The sequence below is a fragment of the Rattus norvegicus genome, chromosome 1 (genome assembly GCF_021556685.1).
Source record: "Rattus norvegicus strain SHRSP/BbbUtx chromosome 1, alternate assembly SHRSP_T2T, whole genome shotgun sequence".
Classification (NCBI taxonomy): Eukaryota; Metazoa; Chordata; class Mammalia; order Rodentia; family Muridae; genus Rattus; species Rattus norvegicus.
This window is the reverse complement of record NC_141534.1, coordinates 233211-250502: the sequence shown is the minus strand read 5'-3', so window position 1 is coordinate 250502 and position 17292 is coordinate 233211. Positions and strand designations below refer to the sequence as shown.

At 41.2% G+C, this 17292-nt stretch overlaps 1 long non-coding RNA gene across 2 annotated transcripts in view; it reads left to right on the top strand.

Moving 5' to 3' along the window:
• Positions 1-17292, top strand: part of Zfp950l14 (zinc finger protein 950 like 14) — a 29187-nt gene that overhangs the window by 10794 nt on the left and 1101 nt on the right. The window contains exon 1 of one of the 2 annotated variants that reach the window (XR_015644558.1): positions 228-351. The exons of the other annotated variant lie outside the window; for it this stretch is intronic. This is a non-coding gene — a long non-coding RNA (zinc finger protein 950 like 14). Of the gene's footprint in view, positions 1-227; positions 352-17292 lie in introns of those variants that run through there. 2 annotated transcript variants of the gene reach the window in all.

Below are 17292 nucleotides of genomic sequence, written 5' to 3'. Positions count from 1 at the left end.
TGGTAGGTGGCCTGGTGGGTACTTCCTAGGGCTGGGGGGGCGGGGGAGACAGATGAGAATGCTATTGGAGGACAGGCACAAGTGCTCCTGAAATGCAAATCCCTGTAGATCTGGAAATGTTCTGGCCCTGGGCTTGAAGCTTAGGCTGAGAGCTAAGTCACTCAAGACTACTGGCCAATCAGAGTCTTCACTGGACGTGCCAATCAGAATAGAAGGCGGGCATTTCCGGGTGCCTTGTTGCAGGATTCGCTTAGTTTTCAAGCCTTCTTAAATGGTCCTGGTTGCTATGCTCTGTGTCCCTCGGTTGGATTCTGTGAGGCATGCTCAGGCAAGCTCCAAAGTTGCGACATGGTGAGCACATTGTCAGGGCACACAAAGGGGCAGGAGACATGGAGGGACAGCCAGGCGGGCGCCGGGGCGGGGGCGGGCAGGGACTGAGCAGTGGGAGCTGGTGTGGTGGGTCTTTCCTGGGGCTGAGTGGGAATTGGCCACTACCTGTGGGGTCTTAGCCACTCACTGGACCCAGAGGCAGTTTCTGAATAACTTCCCTGTAGGGGTGGAACTGTGCAGAGCATTTGGCTTGTGTATGGAAAGATCCTTTGCATGATCCCAAACTCAGAAGCCTGGTTTCTACAAGTTCTCTTCATAGCATTTAACATTAAGGTGTAAGATCCATTTGGAGTTATTTTGTGGAGGTTGTGGAAGGCATCTCATGTGCTGGGTAGCAATCCAATATCAAGCTGTAATGTAAGAGTAGAATTGATGATGTAAAGGATTTGCTAAAGGTTAGGAGATAGCAAGGCACACCAAGTAGAATTTAGCTGAGAGAGGACTGCCTGCAAACACCTCACGTGTAAGTAGTAAGCTAACCAGGCCTGTTAGAGATTAGGATGCTAGGATACACAAGTTTGTTCACCAGGATTGTCCAGAAATATGGCACCAGACCCTGATTTGCAACCAGCCACTAGGCCCATCTCCATATCAAAGAGCAGGCATCTAACAAGCCGATCAGTGGGGCATTACAGGATCACAATCAACAGTAAGGCCTGGTGTGCCATAAAGGTTCAGTTTTCTTCTTAAAAAAAGCATAATTCTGCCACATGGGCAGGATGATACTGGGTGCAACCATTAGAAAAGGTAAAACAAGGGGTTGGGGATTTAGCTCAGTGGTAGAGGAGCGCAAGGCCCTGGGTTCGGTCCCGAGCTCCGAAAAAAAAAAAGAAAAAAAAAAAAGGTAAAACAACAAAACACTGTTTTATTGAGTGCAGGCCTGATCAAGCTAAGCTTTCCCTCCTTTTCCTGAGATCCCCATGTTGGAGCTCCTTCTGAGACTCAGGGACATGCTTGCTAGAGCCAGTAACCATCTAGGGCCTAGTTATTGGGAGCTTTCCCTGGGCCCCTGGGTATAGAGATAAAACAGTTTCCCTAAAACCAGGAATATGCTTGGTGCCAGGGCATTTGGGAGAGGCTGCTTAAGATTCTGAGAAAACAAGTCTTCCCTATTGTGGTTTGCCCTGAAGTTTTCTGTATTTTGATGCTAATTCCCCTGCCCCAAGGACAGCTGCCTAGTCACCTACTCAGAACTCAGGTGACTTCACCAGATCCACCTCCCCATTGAATATGTAAAGTACAGGTGAGGGGCAGGTACAGGACAGAAGGAGGCCTGTCATTGGAGGAGAAGGAAGGATGGGCGGAAGAGGTTTGAAAGAGGAGGAGGAGACTAGGACAGAAAGGAAGAGGCAGGAGAGAGGAGAGAGGGAAAAGCCATGGCAGGTGATGTTAAGAATCTGCTCTGTGTATTTACAGGTTGTTATCAATGTTCCTAAGGGATGGTTGGTCCGGGGCTGTGTATGTTTAAGACGGCAATTATATCTTACCAATTGGATCTAACATTATTGTGTTGTGTGTTCTTTATGTGGGGGTTTCAGTGTAGGAAAGTGTGGGGCTGGGATGTGATTCTGCCAAGATACATAGCAGATATCTTGGAGCACTGCTGTGCTGGACCTAGCGGGATAAAAGACCAACAATACCCTCTTTATTTTTACATTTTTACAACATCCCTTCCCACCTTATGGGGCTATGGTTCCCAAGGCCACTACAGGCTTGGTAAGGAATATTTTTGAAATACACTGAGTTCCTTGTGCAGCACTGTTTATTAGACTTTTCCTGAGTGTGTCCCATAATATGATGTTTCTGCTAAGTTCATAGTTTAATCTTTCTGCTGACTTCATAGATGTCTCCCGGTTCTTTCCATTTACCTTTTCTAAACCATATGCAAGGTGCTATTCTTCTTAAGCTTATTTAGCTTAAGACCACTCCACCCCCACCCCAGTTTTTATACTTTCTAGCTTCTCCTTTTCCTATGTTTTTCTTCATCTGAGACCTTCCACTTAGGACACTGTCGCTAACCTACTGTTTTAGGGCACAGGTGTACTTAAGAAACATCCTGGAAATGTTTGCTGTGTAAATGGCCTATCTAAGTGGCCAGACTTGTAGCCTCCAGTTTATATTTAAATTGTTCAAAACTTAACCTGAAAAAAAAAATGGGCTGGGGAGATGGCTCAGCAGTTAAGAGCACTGACTGCTCTTCCAGAGATCCTATTCCCAGCAACCACATGGTGGCTCACAACCATCTGTAATGGGATGCTGTCTTCTGAAGTGTCTGAAGAAAACCACTGTGTACTAACATATAAATAAAATAAATAAATCTTAAGAAAAAAAAAAACTTAACTTGGAACCTGAAACTAAAAGAAACTTAAGGGTGACAGCATACATGGACTGTAAAATCTACCTAGGCTAGATCCTCTTTTAGCATTTTAGACCCAGCTAACTGGATCTGTGCTAGTCTTTGCTACTTTGTGGTTTCTTTTTCCCCACTCTTAATCCCCCTCCTCTGCCCCCCTCCCCCCCAACCTCGTTTCACCCCCTAATACCAGATAAGAGAGAAACAAGCATGGAGGAGAAAAAGATCCTTGAATCTAGTTCCTTGTACTCGAACCAGCAGCATGAGTCGAACAGTCTCTGCTGGGGGCAGTGAATATGCAAAGCCAAGAGTTAGATTTGGGGGGACTGCTGGTTAATACAACTGCCTCAAGTTTGTTTTTCATAATTTTTATTCCCCACAGTGCCATAGAATGCAAAGCTACAAGTTAACAAACAATTCTCCAAAATACGTACAGAACATAGGGATGAGGTTATGAGAATCATCCTTTGGCAATACTTGGTTAAAATCCTTTTACCTTTCCACTATCAGCAGTCACAGTGAATGGAGTGATTCAGGGAAATTCAGTTCCAGAGTCCAAAAGGAGTTTCTGAGATGCAGAGGTTTCTCAGGTGTGCAGGGTGGGGTGTAGGTAGGCAGGGCAGATTCTACATCATTACTAAAATCCACATGGCATCATGTAGAAGCAGACATTAAGTTATTCTTCAACCTTCGTTTGTGTGTGGGTTTGGGGGGCTGGGTTTGTGTGAGATCACACGGGGCATTGGGAGCTGCAGAGCCATAACCCTCCTTTCTTACCACCTCCACATAGAGAGCTCTAGAGCGTGGGGTCAGTAGTGGCCGGAGGGTCAGAAATATAGCAGTTTAGGGGTCAGTTTGAGTTATTCTTGTGGGAGTTTGGACATCTGTGTTTTTTCTATTTGAATACACATGCAATCATAGGTAATATTGGTCAAGTTCACACATTTCCTGGCTGAGTTTCCTCAGGTCTTTTGATTAAAACTTGACTATAATTTGGGGCTTATGTTCTTGCCTTTTTTTCTCTACATCTCCTTTTTTCACAAATGTGCTAAAACTTTTGATCGTTGTAGCTCTTTGATAAGTACAGATGGAATCTATACTGTGCCAAAATGTGTACTGTTTCTTCATAATCCTGTTGATGATTCTGAGGTTTTTTTCACATGACAAATAGCTTTGAAATCAGCTGTCCTGTTATATATTATTAGACGTTTTCTTTAAATTTTGAATTTTGCTGCAAATTGAACATACCCAACATTCCTTTTTTAACATCACTATAATGGTGTTGTTTACAGTTATATAACTTGGTAAAAGATATTCTACATAATAATTCATTTAGCAAGCTATATAGTATGTGTGCAAAACTGAAACTGATGTGAAATAATGTACAAAGCCATAGAAAGAGGAATTTAGTGTAGACTTTAGTGACACAGAATTCATCCTTAGGCTCACATAGACTAGATCTTTATAAGTATGACTTAATTGAGAAAGCAAAAAGAGTGAAAATAAAGCATGGTCCAGAATTGGACAATGAATCTGGATGTGACACAGGCTTGTGTCTTAGCAGTAAACTCTGATAGCAGTAGGTTGGGATTTTCCATAGATACCTACTAAAACTAGTTAAGACTGTGTTTCTATAGTTGATATAAAATTGTGCATGTTTAACATATGTATTCTGATACATGTGTACATAATACCTACACTCAAGCAATCCCCATCCTATGGAGTGTTGTATTGGAATTGAGGCCCGTGCCTAGACAGACCACACCTGGCCAGTATGGTTCCACGGGAGAGACTTTCATTGGTGCTGGGGATGGGGGATGCACAAAGGAGGAAAAGAGAAAGAAGGGGTGAAGGTCAGGAGGGGTTGGCTTTTTATTTGGGTAGGGACATAACTTCTTGCAAACAAGGGTGGGAGATGGACTAGGAGGACACTGGAAATATATGACAACAGATGCACAGGTCCCTTTCACCTCTGGGTGATGTCACTGCTATCGCTGGGTTTGGAGACAACCTGCAACCATAAAGCCGGTTCCTCATACCAACACTAACTTCTCATAAAAATGACAGAATTGCCATGGATCCCAGCAGTCTTCTCAGTATAGTTTCCATGCACTTGAAATTAGTTTTAAAAAGCACCAGAATGCTCATGTTTCTTGCAGTTGTATTCATACTTGCCTAAATATGAAAATAACATCAATGCTCATTTGTTGAGGACCAGCTAGGTGCCTCTAGGCAACCTAGGGTGCCTTGGGTTAAAGGAGTGGATAAAGGATTATGCACTTGTAAAGACTCTCACAGTCAGTGGTTTATTGGTCATAAAACAGCATGTAATTATAGCTTAAGCATTATCAACCCATTTCTTTCTCCCATATAATTTTAACCTTTAATGCACTCTTATTATCAGATGGATATGGGAGCTTGAACCATGTTGTCAACATTGTAGGTAGCACTCGAATATGAAGGGTGACCAAGTCAACTCAGTCAGTCAACAGGGTCTCAAGGGAGGGAGTGAGGATTGGAAGGAAATAGAAAATTAGACAATATATAGCATGATTCTAGCCAGTGCTGAGGCTGAAGCGGGTTTATTTTTCCTAGTCTGCTTTTCTACCATTTTTAGTACAAGCAAATAATAAGGTCAATTATAGGTCAAGGAACAAACAAGGCACAAAGTCCTGTGATCATTGTTTCTAGGGGCTCATCAGTTTGATAAGAGAAAAGGAATGTTACTAGCCCAAATGTAAATATTCTTACCTGAACCTACTTCCTAAGTCATAGTCCATGGTCAAATTCCCGTCAAATTCGTATAGAAGGGCAGAAAGCAGAGAATCCAGCTGAAACAATCTCCTTCAAAGGTTTTTTTTTTTTTCCTAATGTTTATTTAGAACATTATGGGGAGAAGAGAAATGAAATATCAAGTTTTCTGTAGCAAGAGTTGTTATAGATGAGAAGCAAATGTGCTATTGTAGTATGCTATAAAAATGCAGAAAGTGGCTTTATTTGGATGGCATGAGAGCCCTCTGCCAATGAGTCATACTGCATGAAGAAGTAAAAACGAGGTTAAGAAACAGATTGAAGGGGTTTGGGATTTAGCTCAGTGGTAGAGTGCTTGCCTAGCAAGCGCAAGGCCCTGGGTTCGGTCCCCAGCTCTGAAAAAATGAAAAGAAAAAAAGAACCACATTGATTGTTTTGTTTGAATTTAAATACTAACGATAAATTAGAGTTGAACAAACATGTACAAGTCTTAGATAACTGACTCGGCTCTTTGTTTTCTCTGCCTTATGTAACTTAGATGGTAACACTTTCATTTTTGCTTTGGAGAAAGCGTTTAAACATTTAATATTTTTATACATTGGTTCATTTAGGCTTAATGCATAATATAGTTAATGTAGCGATTTTGTGCAATATCTCATTTATTTCTGTTTGAATAGTTATTGAAAAATTAGTTTTTCTTAAGAACAATTATGAGTATTCTTTTGGAATGAAATGAAAAGCATTGTAATTCCACACTCCAAACTAGTGAACGCTAACACAAGAAAGTGATTGCTTTTGTTTCCTGCGTGATATATATTTCACATTGCTGAGAACACAACTTCTGATTTCACAGATATAGACTGGCCCCAAGATGAGTTTGTCATGAACTCCTGTGTTGCAGAGTATTTGATGGCATTGTGAACCCAGAGACTGTCCAATTTGCTGGACTCAGGGTTGGCGGGGGGTGGGGGGGGCTGTTTCTATCTGGTATGGCTCAGCCCTTAGTACACAGCTTTGCTCTCAAACGATGAAGGTAAACATCATTTTTGAAGGAAGTGCTCATGATCGTAAGTAATGTATAATTGAGTGGGTGAAAAAATGATGAATCAGGGAAAGATCTGACAGAATAGGATATGCCCAACTCTAAAGAGAAGAGGGAAAAGAGGCAATATAAGAGGAAGCAGCACAGAGGGTAAGAGGAGGAGGCAGTTTTACCTGGAGAATTTTACAGAGACAGGCAGGCTAAAGACAGAAAAAGAGAAAATGAGTGAGAGAATGAGAAGAGAGCAGTTTACTAGAGTTGGTTTGAGGCCAAGCACAGCAATTCAGTCAGAAGTGAAAGAAGCAATTTGAATTGGTTAGAGTGAAGAGTAAGAGCTAGAAGAGCAGAGTTGACCAGCCAGAGTTCAAAAAGAAGAAGAAAGGGTGATTATTTAACAGTTAAGTCTCTGATGCCCAAAACACTCAAGTGTCCAACTCTACTGAGCCCCCTCGGTGTTTGCCCCCTGCTGAGCCTTGCTGATGCATGTGGAAGCTTTAGTTCCTAACAAAGGAACATCTTGATCTTTCTGTTTGGCACCTGGGCAGTAACACACAGTTCCTGATTTTTGTTCCTGTTTTTGTCCTGAGGACATAACCTATTTTTCCACTGTGCTTTCGGGAGTTCTCCACCCAGTGAACTTGGGGTGTATATTCTGTGAACCTCAGTAAAGCTTTGGCATTTTCTTAGCAAAAATGACACTAGTCTCTGTCTTTTGTTGAATCCCCCAGGCCATTCTAGACCTAGATAAGATTGTACAGAAGCTATAAGCTTCCTAGGCCTAGATTATCAGAAGGAGGAAGTAAGCCTTCTAGGTATTTTTACATTCCTATGTGATAGTCACTGTCTACAAAAATAGAGCAAGTACTGTATGTATCACAATCTTGCTGTCCCTATCTTTATGATTTTGCTTTTCTTTGTTCACTATAGCTTCCCTTCTTTGCCTTTCATTTAAACAATATTGAATTAAGTTTTTATATGAGGGTAGATTCTCATATAATATATCCTGACCACTGTTTCCCCAACCTCCACTCCCAACTACCCCTCACTTCTATCCTTTCCCCAAGGTCCACCCCCCCCCACCCATTTCCTCTTCAAAAAGGAGCAGACCTAACAGACAAAACAAGATGGAAAAAGACAAGGTGAAAGCCTTCATGTTGGACAAGGCAACCTGATAGGAAAAATCTCAAGATCAAGCCAACGAATCAGAGTTACACCTGCTTCCACTGTTAGGAGTCCCTCAAAGACACCAAGCTAACAGCCATAACATATCAGCAGAGGACCTGGTATAGACCCATGCTGTCTCTATGCTTGCCATTTAAGTTTCTGTAAGATTCCTAGAAATCCAGTCAGTGTTAGTCATGGGTTCCCTCTCATGTCAAAGGCCTCAAGTTAAACCAAACATTGGTTGTTCACTCAAACAAATTTGTTACCCTCATGCCCCAGCACATCTTAGGAAGGACCAATTGTAGGTGTGTATGGGTGTTGGGGGTGGAGGGGAGTTTCCAGGTTTCTCTTTCTTCCTTTTAGCCTGTAGAGTACCTTCTCTCCTCAAAGAGACTAGAACACAGGGGTGAAGGTTCCGAGCCTGTACTAGCTTGACCTCTGCATTCAGTGAACTGTGTGGAATTTGTCCTTAATGATCAGTCTCTGCTGTCAGTTATCTGAGAGCAAAATTTGTCCTTGCATCAGCAAGGATTGTTGAAGGATCTCAAGGGACCGCCTTGGCCAACAGCTCAACAATATGTAACTTATTAGCAACATCGAAACCCTGCCTGGTGTCAAAGGATGGTCAGTTCAGACTCCATATCCTCCATTACTAGGAGTTTTCATTAGTGTCACCTGGTCATCCAGGAAGTTGTCATTGTACTGGATTTCTACACTAACTCCCAAATAACCCCTAATTCCAGCTGTTTCTTCCTGCATTTTACTTTCCCCTGCATCCCCCTCAACTGATCCTCCCTACTCCTGTTCCCATCAAACTCTGGTCTACTCACAGAAATTATTCTATTTCCCCTGTAGAAAGAGATCTGTGCTTCCTCCCTAGAGTCCACCTCTTTAACTAACCCCTCTGGGTTTGATTACTATTTACCTAATAGGCAATATTCACTTCTAAGTAAATGCATGTCATGTTTGTCATTCTGGGTGTGATTTCTTTAGTTGCATTTACTTGCCTGTAAATTCATGATGGCATCTTTTTAAACAGCTGAGTGATACTCCATTTTATAAATGTACCACATGTTTTGTTTACCCTGTAAGGTCAAAGTGAGTCTTAACTACCAGGAGATTCCCCCAAGTAAGGCATGAGAATGGAGTTTAATGCAAAGGCAAGAATTTATTTTCGGGTGTGTCAGGGTCAACCTTTAATCAGCCCCTCGTAATAAGTGACTGGAAGGTGACCCCAGTGGCTGTGACAAGCAGTTTTTATACTTTCAGAGGCACAGGTTACATTAGCAGGTTTACAGTTCACACTTATATGGCATGCGTTTGAGCTCTTCATCTGGGACCAGAGGGTCAGGCTACTATCAGTATATTCTGCAGGATTTTCAAGAATGCCCCTGCTCCTCCCAAGAACTGTGGGTGGAGAATGGAACTTGTCCTAGCCTTGGCCCGAGGCGTGAAGCTGGGTCGTGCCCTAATCTTCACCAGAGGCAGTTGATGTAAAGCTGGCAAAAGCCCTTAGGGTCCCCATAACCTACCTACTTTCCACCAGGCCAAGCCTCCTGACAGCTCTTAGGCTTCAGTAAGAACTAGGGTCCTTCAACCCATTCTTCAGTTGAGATACTTTTAGGTTGTTTCTAGGTTCTGGCAAGTATGAATAAACAAGTATGAATGAACATAGTTGAGCAAATGGCCTTGTGGTAGGGTGGAGCACCTTTTAGATAGATGCCAAGAGCTTTATAGCTGTGATTTGAGATAGATGGATTCTCAGGGTTCTGAGGCACCAGGACTCTGAGGAAATGCTGATTTCCATAGTTGCAGTATTAGTTTGCACCCTACAAGCATGGAGAGTTGTTACCCATTCTCCACACCCTTACCAGCATGACTTGTCACTTGTATTGATCTTAGCCCTTCTGACATGTGCAAGATAGATTCTCAAAGTAGTTTTGCTTTGCATTTCCTTCATGGCTGAGATGATAATGATTTCTTTAAGTATTTCTCAGCTTTTTGAGATTCCTCTTTTGAGAATTCTCTCTATAGATTTATACCCCCCCTTTTTTTTAAAGATTTATTTATTTAATGTGAGTGAGTACACTGTAGCTGTCTTCAGACAAGCCAAAAGAGGGCATCAGATCCCATTACAGATGGTTGTGAGCCACCATGTGGTTGCTGGGAATTGAACTCAGGACCTCTGGAAGAGAAGTCAATCCTCTTAACAGCTGAGCCATCTCTCCAGCCCCTTTACCCCATTTTGTAATTGAATTTTTTACTTTGAAAGTTTAATTTCTTGAGGTATTTATGTATTTTATATATTAGGCCTCTATAAGATATGGATTTCTTTAAAAAAAATATTATCCCATTCCTTAGGCTGCCACTATGCCCAATTCCCTGGGATTTTGCCACAGCTAATCCCATTTATTTATTTATTTATTTATTTATTTATTTATTTATTTATTTATTTATTTATTTATTTATTTATTGGCAAAGATGAGAAACAGAATAGACAGGATGAGTATTGTCCTGTAATTTCATAAATTTGTTATTACACTCTTGTAGTTCATGTTTAAAACACTTTCTGTCACCTTTATCTTCTGAAAATTTACTATGTTATGAATTTCTTGAAGTTTTGATAGTTCGGGAAAAAGTTTTAGTGTCCTCTTCTAAAGGCTTGCCTCTCCTCATTTCTTGAGAAATCTGTGTTTTCCAGTTTTTGTAATCATTAATTTTGATTGTGTGTGTGTGTGTGTGTGTGGTTTGTTTGTTGTTTTTTTTGCTACTTAAACGATATTGTTAACACATTTGATTTGGGTTTTTTAAACTTTCTGATATATTATTACCTTTTTGTCCTAGTTAGCTTCAGTTGTGAACATTTTAGAGCCTACAGTCATCCGACGGTCTCTCTTGAGGGCATGCCCTCATCAAAATGTCTGGATGCTGTGTCAGTGAGAGATTGTGTTGTGATGATTGATGTGGGAAGGCTCGACACTGAGTGTGGTAGGATCGCTGAGCAAGTGGGCCTGCGCTGGGTAAGAGAGCTGGGTAAGTATGAGACAGTGACCAAGCAGAAAAGAATAATTGTTCATGGTCTTTGCCTTTTCTTAAAGCTTGAGTTTCTATCCTAAGCTCCAGAATTTATGGCTGTCTTGTGACTGGTCCAAACACGTGAACCTGTTTATTTCCTGAGATGCTTTTGGTTAGAGAATTGAATCAAAGTAGGAAAGTAGCAAGTTAGAACAAAAAAAAAAACAAAAAACAAACAAAAAAACCCGTTATTTTGTTGCTGGACAGAAACTAGAGAAACTAGAAATGTTCTCCTTTGGAGGAAAGTGGTAAATATCAGGGCTTGAGATGGCAAAAAGCATAGAAAGCTGTATTCAGAGCTTAATTAGCTGTTGTTGTAGCACCTGGATGACTGGAGTCATGCAAGTAATGCAGTCAGAAGTTGAGGTCATAGGATTTCAGTGGAAAATAGACTCCATGAAAAATTTACCTAGAGGTCATTTATGTGGTATTTTGACCCCAAGTCTTTCTTATTCCACCCATGCTCTGAGAAATTGAGCAAGGCAGAATTAAAAAACAATTAGCTATATTTCTTAGGTGAAATTTTGAATCTGTTAGGTGATTATTACTAGTAACTCATTCTGGACTACAAGAAAAAAACAAGTTAAGCAGATATAAATGCAAAGTCTGTGGTTTGTAGAGAAAAGCAGACCTGGGAAGTTACACATGGCAGCCAAATGCTGAGACAGAGGCATGAATTTTCAGAGAGATTATCACCATTAAAGAGAAGGAATTTGCTCAGGATTGGAAGCCTAGGAAGGTGAATTAAGGGAAACAGTCCCTCCTGCTAAGCCTTCAGTTAATGGAAGGGGGAGTTGGCAAAGTCATTCCTAGACCCAGGAAGGAACTTCATATATAACCTGCTACTACTGGTCCAAGCGTGGCACCCAAGTTCTGGAAATAAGAAAGATGGAAAATGTAAGGTTATGGCTTCTTCCCCCGTGGTTTCAGTTCAGCACTGTTCCAGCCATCTATGTTTGGCAGAGTCAGAGCCCCAGTGAGAGAGGACACTGTGAGAGTGCATGGGATGAATCTGAGGATGAAGCCTGAGTTGCATTTGAGACCACAAGATATAGAGATACCCAAGTTATGAGACACCTGTCATGGAGAGCTGCATATAGCAAGTGGAGGTAACAAAGCCGAGAGATGTATGAGAAGTTGCAGGGATATGGCCATCTAAGCCTTTTGAATCTGAAGCTCCTTGTGTCTGAGACAGAGCTGCATGATTTGGTGTTTGTCCTGCTGGGTTTCTTGCTTTGGTCCAATCTTCCCTCACTATGTACACATTCCTCTCCACTGGAATGGGAAGGGGTATTCTGTGCCTTTGTATGTTGGAAAGATATAACTTGCTTAATGATTTTACAAGATGTGACAATCAAGAGTGTCAGAAGTGATTTGGGGCATTTGAAGAGTATATGGGCTGCTGCAGGCTATTAGGGTCATTGGAAGCTCCTGATTAGCTGCCTGTGGGGGATGGTTTTCCTAGAATTGACTTGTTTGGACTTTTCCAGTTCTGGGAAACAGAAACTTAGACCTAGCTTCCCAGTCTGTCAGTTTACAACCTGTCATGGAGGAGTCAGCCTTGCTCTGGCCAACTCAGTTCTCTCAATAGAAGCTGTTGTAGGAGGAACCTATCTAGATGATTAGTTATTGGGGATGACATTTGGGTGTCTATAGACTCAACCCATTCCCTGTGTGGGGTGTGTGTGTGTGTGTGTGTGTGTGTGTGTGTGTGTGTGTGTGTGTGTGTATTGTGTAGTGGTTGTACCTGATTAGTCAGCTTCCTTCTTATGTTGTCTTGCCTTCAGCATTGTAGACTCTAAACCTAAATCACATAAGATTCACTTGAAGAAATTGCTATTCAGTGCTAAGGTATTTTGCAAGCCTGGTGTTTTTTTTTTTTTTTTTTTTTTTTTTTTTGCATCTACTTTTGAACTTTATTACCTTGACTACAATAATCTACTACTTTTACATGGTTTCAACTTTCAGAAAATCAGGCAGTTAGAAGTCAGAAAGAATTAGCAGTTGATACATATATATATATATATATATATATATATATACACACACACACACATATATGCACAGAGGGCTTTTGCCAGCATTCAAAAATGTTGTCATATTTGAGAAAATGTTCCAATATGGTACATATGCTCATTCATGTGTGTAAACCTATGGTTTTAGTGCCTTGCCAATACAAATATGGTTTGCATTATAAGCTGAAATGAGGGCAAGATTGCATGTTTATACCTCAGAATCAAAGTGCCCACCTCTTTGTTTTTGTGCTTCCTTTGTTTCTTTTCTTACTCTTGCTGTTTCACTTCTTGGAGAAAATAGTGAGGGATGTAGGGATCATGTTAGTTTCGTCAGTGAATTCATTCTGGTTCTCTCCATACTTGTTCTTCCTTTCAAGTCTACTGACACCTCTCTTTTAATCTCCATCATGGCCAGAGTTTGGAGAAGAGGCCCTACGTCTCAGTAGAGTGGAATTATGATTTCTTTTTTTTTTTAAATTTAGAGAATACTTTATTAGTTTTTGTAATCAAACCCACGTAGATAAGACCTTACATATTTAATACAGTGTGTTACCCCTGTACAAATGGAAAAAACTTAAGTTCAACATTTCTAGACCAATATGGCTGTTAATTTTTGTACAGTGAACTCAACACAGTAAACGGGGATACTTTTTTCCAAAGTTGACAGCACAGCTAAAGTTTCAAAAAATTCAAATTATATATCTGTATATATATATTTATATTTATATAAAAAGACCAATAATAGCAGTGTGTTATGCATCAACAGCAGCAACAGCTTTTCCAGGTTCTGCAGTCATCTGAACAAAACTGTAGAGACATCCAGCACACTCCATTAAAAAAAATAGTAAAAAAACAAAACCCAAGAAAACAGCACAGTTCTGTTACTCTTGTGGTACCTGGCACCATTTTTTTTTTTAAATTAGCTTCTCAATCATCATCTGGAAAGAAAACATTCTGAGCAACATCATTAAAAACAGCTCTTATAAAGCACGGTCACTACTACGTATCATAAAGCAGGTACAAGCTATTTTACATCCACAGAGGTATGATACAGTACTGTCCTACATCTATAATACTAGAGGATACAATTTAAAAGGCATTATTTGAGACTTGATTCTACTTTTCCAGCAGAGGGCCCAAAGGATGGTGTGACACAGCTTTGTAAAGAAACATACTCTAGACAGGATTTCCTTTCACTAGTGGCACAGTTCTAAGGATTCATTCTCTCCATGAATGTCAGCTAAAACTGTTATTAAAAAAATGAAATATCCGTAGAACAAAACCGTATAACCACCGGATTCACATGAAGATGACCTAGTGGAGACAAGCTGGACCTCACCTTACCAACAAGCTATCAAATCTGTTATGTTTAAACAGTGAGACCTCCAACGAAGGAGATGCCAAGTAGTGCTTCAAAGCTTCGGACCACAATCAAACACAGCATCCTTTTCAACAGAAGCAGAAGCACATCGGAATATGCTTAAGGATGCTGACATCAACATTTAATCATCTCCTCACTCATCCAGGAAGAAGGGGAGATCAGTTACTACTGTACTTTATTGTGTTCAACCAAATCACCATGTTACAAAAATAGCAAGCTGCCATAATAAAAAATAAGGCTCCTCTATCCAGCACCAGATAGCATCATTTTACTTTCAAGCCTAGAAATTGCACACTTGTATATAAACCAACCGAAGATGAGGATTGAGAGTTCATCTTGGTGGATTTTTCCTTTGATGAATATGAAGTGTCCTTCCTTATCTTTTTTGATGACTTTTAATTGAAAAGTGATTTTATTTGATATTAGAATGGCTACTCCAGATTGCTTATTCTGACCATTTGCTTGGAAAGTTGTTTTCCAGCCTTTCACTCTGAGGTAGTGTCTGTCTTTGTCTCTGAGGTGTGTTTCCTGTAGGCAGCAGAATGCAGGGTCCTCATTGCGTATCCAGTTTGTTAATCTATGTGTTTTTATTGGGGAGTTGAGGCCATTGATGTTGAGAGATATTAAGGAATAGTGATTATTGCTTCCTGTTATATTCATATTTGGATGTGAGGTTATGTTTGTGTGCTTTTCTTCTCTTTGTTTTGTTGCCAAGACGATTAGTTTCTTGCTTCTTCCAGGGTATAGCTTGCCTCCTTATGTTGGGCTTTACCATTTATTATCCTTTGTAGTGCTGGATTTGTAGAAAGATATTGTGTAAATTTGGTTTTGTCACGGAATATCTTGGTTTCTCCATCTATGTTAATTGAGAGTTTTGCAGGATACAGTAACCTGGGCTGGCATTTGTGTTCTCTTAGGGTCTGTATGACATCTGTCCAGGATCTTCTGGCCTTCATAGTTTCTGGCGAAAAGTCTGGTGTGATTCTGATAGGTCTGCCTTTATATGTTACTTGACCTTTTTCCCTTACTGCTTTTAATATTCTTTCTTTATTTTGTGCATTTGGTGTTTTGACAATTATGTGACGGTAGGTGTTTCTTTTCTGGTCCAATCTATTTGGAGTTCTGTAGGCTTCTTGTATGCCTATGGGTATCTCTTTTTAGGTTAGGGAAGTTTTCTTCTATGATTTTGTTGAAGATATTTACTGGTCCTTTGAGCTGGGAGTCTTCACTCTCTTCTATACCTATTATCCTTAGGTTTGATCTTCTCATTGAGTCCTGGATTTCCTGTATGTTTTGGACCAGTAGCTTTTTCTTCTTTACATTATCTTTGACAGTTGAGTCCATGATTTCTATGGAATCTTCTGCTCCCGAGATTCTCTCTTCCATCTCTTGTATTCTGTTGGTGAAGCTTTTATCTACAGCTCCTTGTCTTTTCTTTTGATTTTCTATGTCCAGGGTTGTTTCCATGTGTTCTTTCTTGATTGCTTCTATTTCCATTTTTAATTCCTTCAACTGTTTGATTGTGTTTTCCTGGAATTCTTTCAGGGATTTTTGCGATTCCTCTCTGTAGGCTTCTACTTGTTCTCTAAGGGAGTTCTTTATGTCTTTCTTAAAGTCCTCCAGCATCATGATCAAATATGATTGTGAAACTAGATCTTGCTTTTCTGGTGTGTTTGGATATTCCGTGTTTGCTTTGGTGGGAGAATTGGGCTCCGATGATGCCATGTAGTCTTGGTTTCTGTTGCTTGGGTTCCTGTGCTTGCCTCTCGCCATCAGATTATCTCTAGTGTTACATTCTTCTGCTATTTCTGACCGTGGCTAGACTGTCCTATAAGCCTGTGTGTCAGGAGTGCTGTAGACCTGTTTTCCTGTTTTCTTTCAGCCAGTTATGGGGACAGAGTGTTCTGCTTTCGGGCGTGTAGTTTTTCCTCTCTACAGGTCTTCAGCTGTTCCTGTGGGCCTGTGTCTTGAGTTCACCAGGCAGGTTTCTTGCAGGGGAAAAGTTGGTCCTACCTGTGGTTCCAAGGCTCAAGTTTGCTCGTGGGGTTCTGCCTAAGTCTTCTCCGCGGCGGCAGCAACTGGGAAGATCTGCGCCGCTCTTTCCGGGAGCCTCCGTGCACCAGGGTTCCAGATGACGTTTGGTGTTTTCCTCTGGCGTCTGGATGTGCACAGAGTGCAATCTCTTCTGGTTTCACAGGCGTGTCTGCCTCTCTGAAGGTCCAGCTCTCCCTCCCACGGGATTTGGGTGCAGAGAACTGTTTATCCGGTCTGTTTCCTTCAGGTTCCGGCGGTGTCTCCGGCAGGGGTCCTGCCGCTCCTGGGCCCTCCCCTACGGGAACCCAGAGGCCTTATATAGTTTCCTCTTGGGCCAGGGATGTGGGCAGGGGTGGGCAGTGTTGGTGGTCTCCTCCGCTCTGCAGCCTCAAGAGTGCCCACCTGATCAGGTGGTGAGGTCTCTCTCCCATGGGGTTTGGGAGCAGAGAGCTGCTGCGGGCCGGGATCCGCGGGTAAGCCTGGTGTTTTTTATAATTTTAATTTTGTTTTTGTTTTTGAGGACAAAGTTTCTCAATGTAGCCCTGGCTGTCCTGAAAGTAGCTGTTTAGAATGTGGGGCCTCAGATGTAAATGGTCCACCTGCCTCTGGCTCCAGAGTGCCAGGATTAAATGTGGGCCAACATGCCCCGCTTTCTCTTTGTTTGTTTGTTTGTTTGTTTGTTTGTTCATTTTTATGTTATTGGCTGATGGTTGGACTGTGGGTTTTGGCACATGTCAAGCATATGCTGCTGTGTTGATCTTCATCCATGTTATGAATTTTGAAATTTGACAGATAGCATGTTCTGTTTCTCAGGATGGCATGTATTCATGACATTCATACATATCATTCATGACATTCATATGCACATCATGTATGCCTAATCCCCATAGTAGTCAGAAAATGGCTTCAGAATTCCGGAACTTGGAGTAATCAATAGTTGTGAAGCTCCCTTCTAACTACTGGCAATTGAGGCCAATTATTTTTAAGACCAGCAAGAGCTCTTCACTGCTGAGCCAGCTCCTGTCCTATGTTGCTTATTTAGGATCAACATTTACATTGCCAGTATTTTCAGCTATCTGTTTGTATC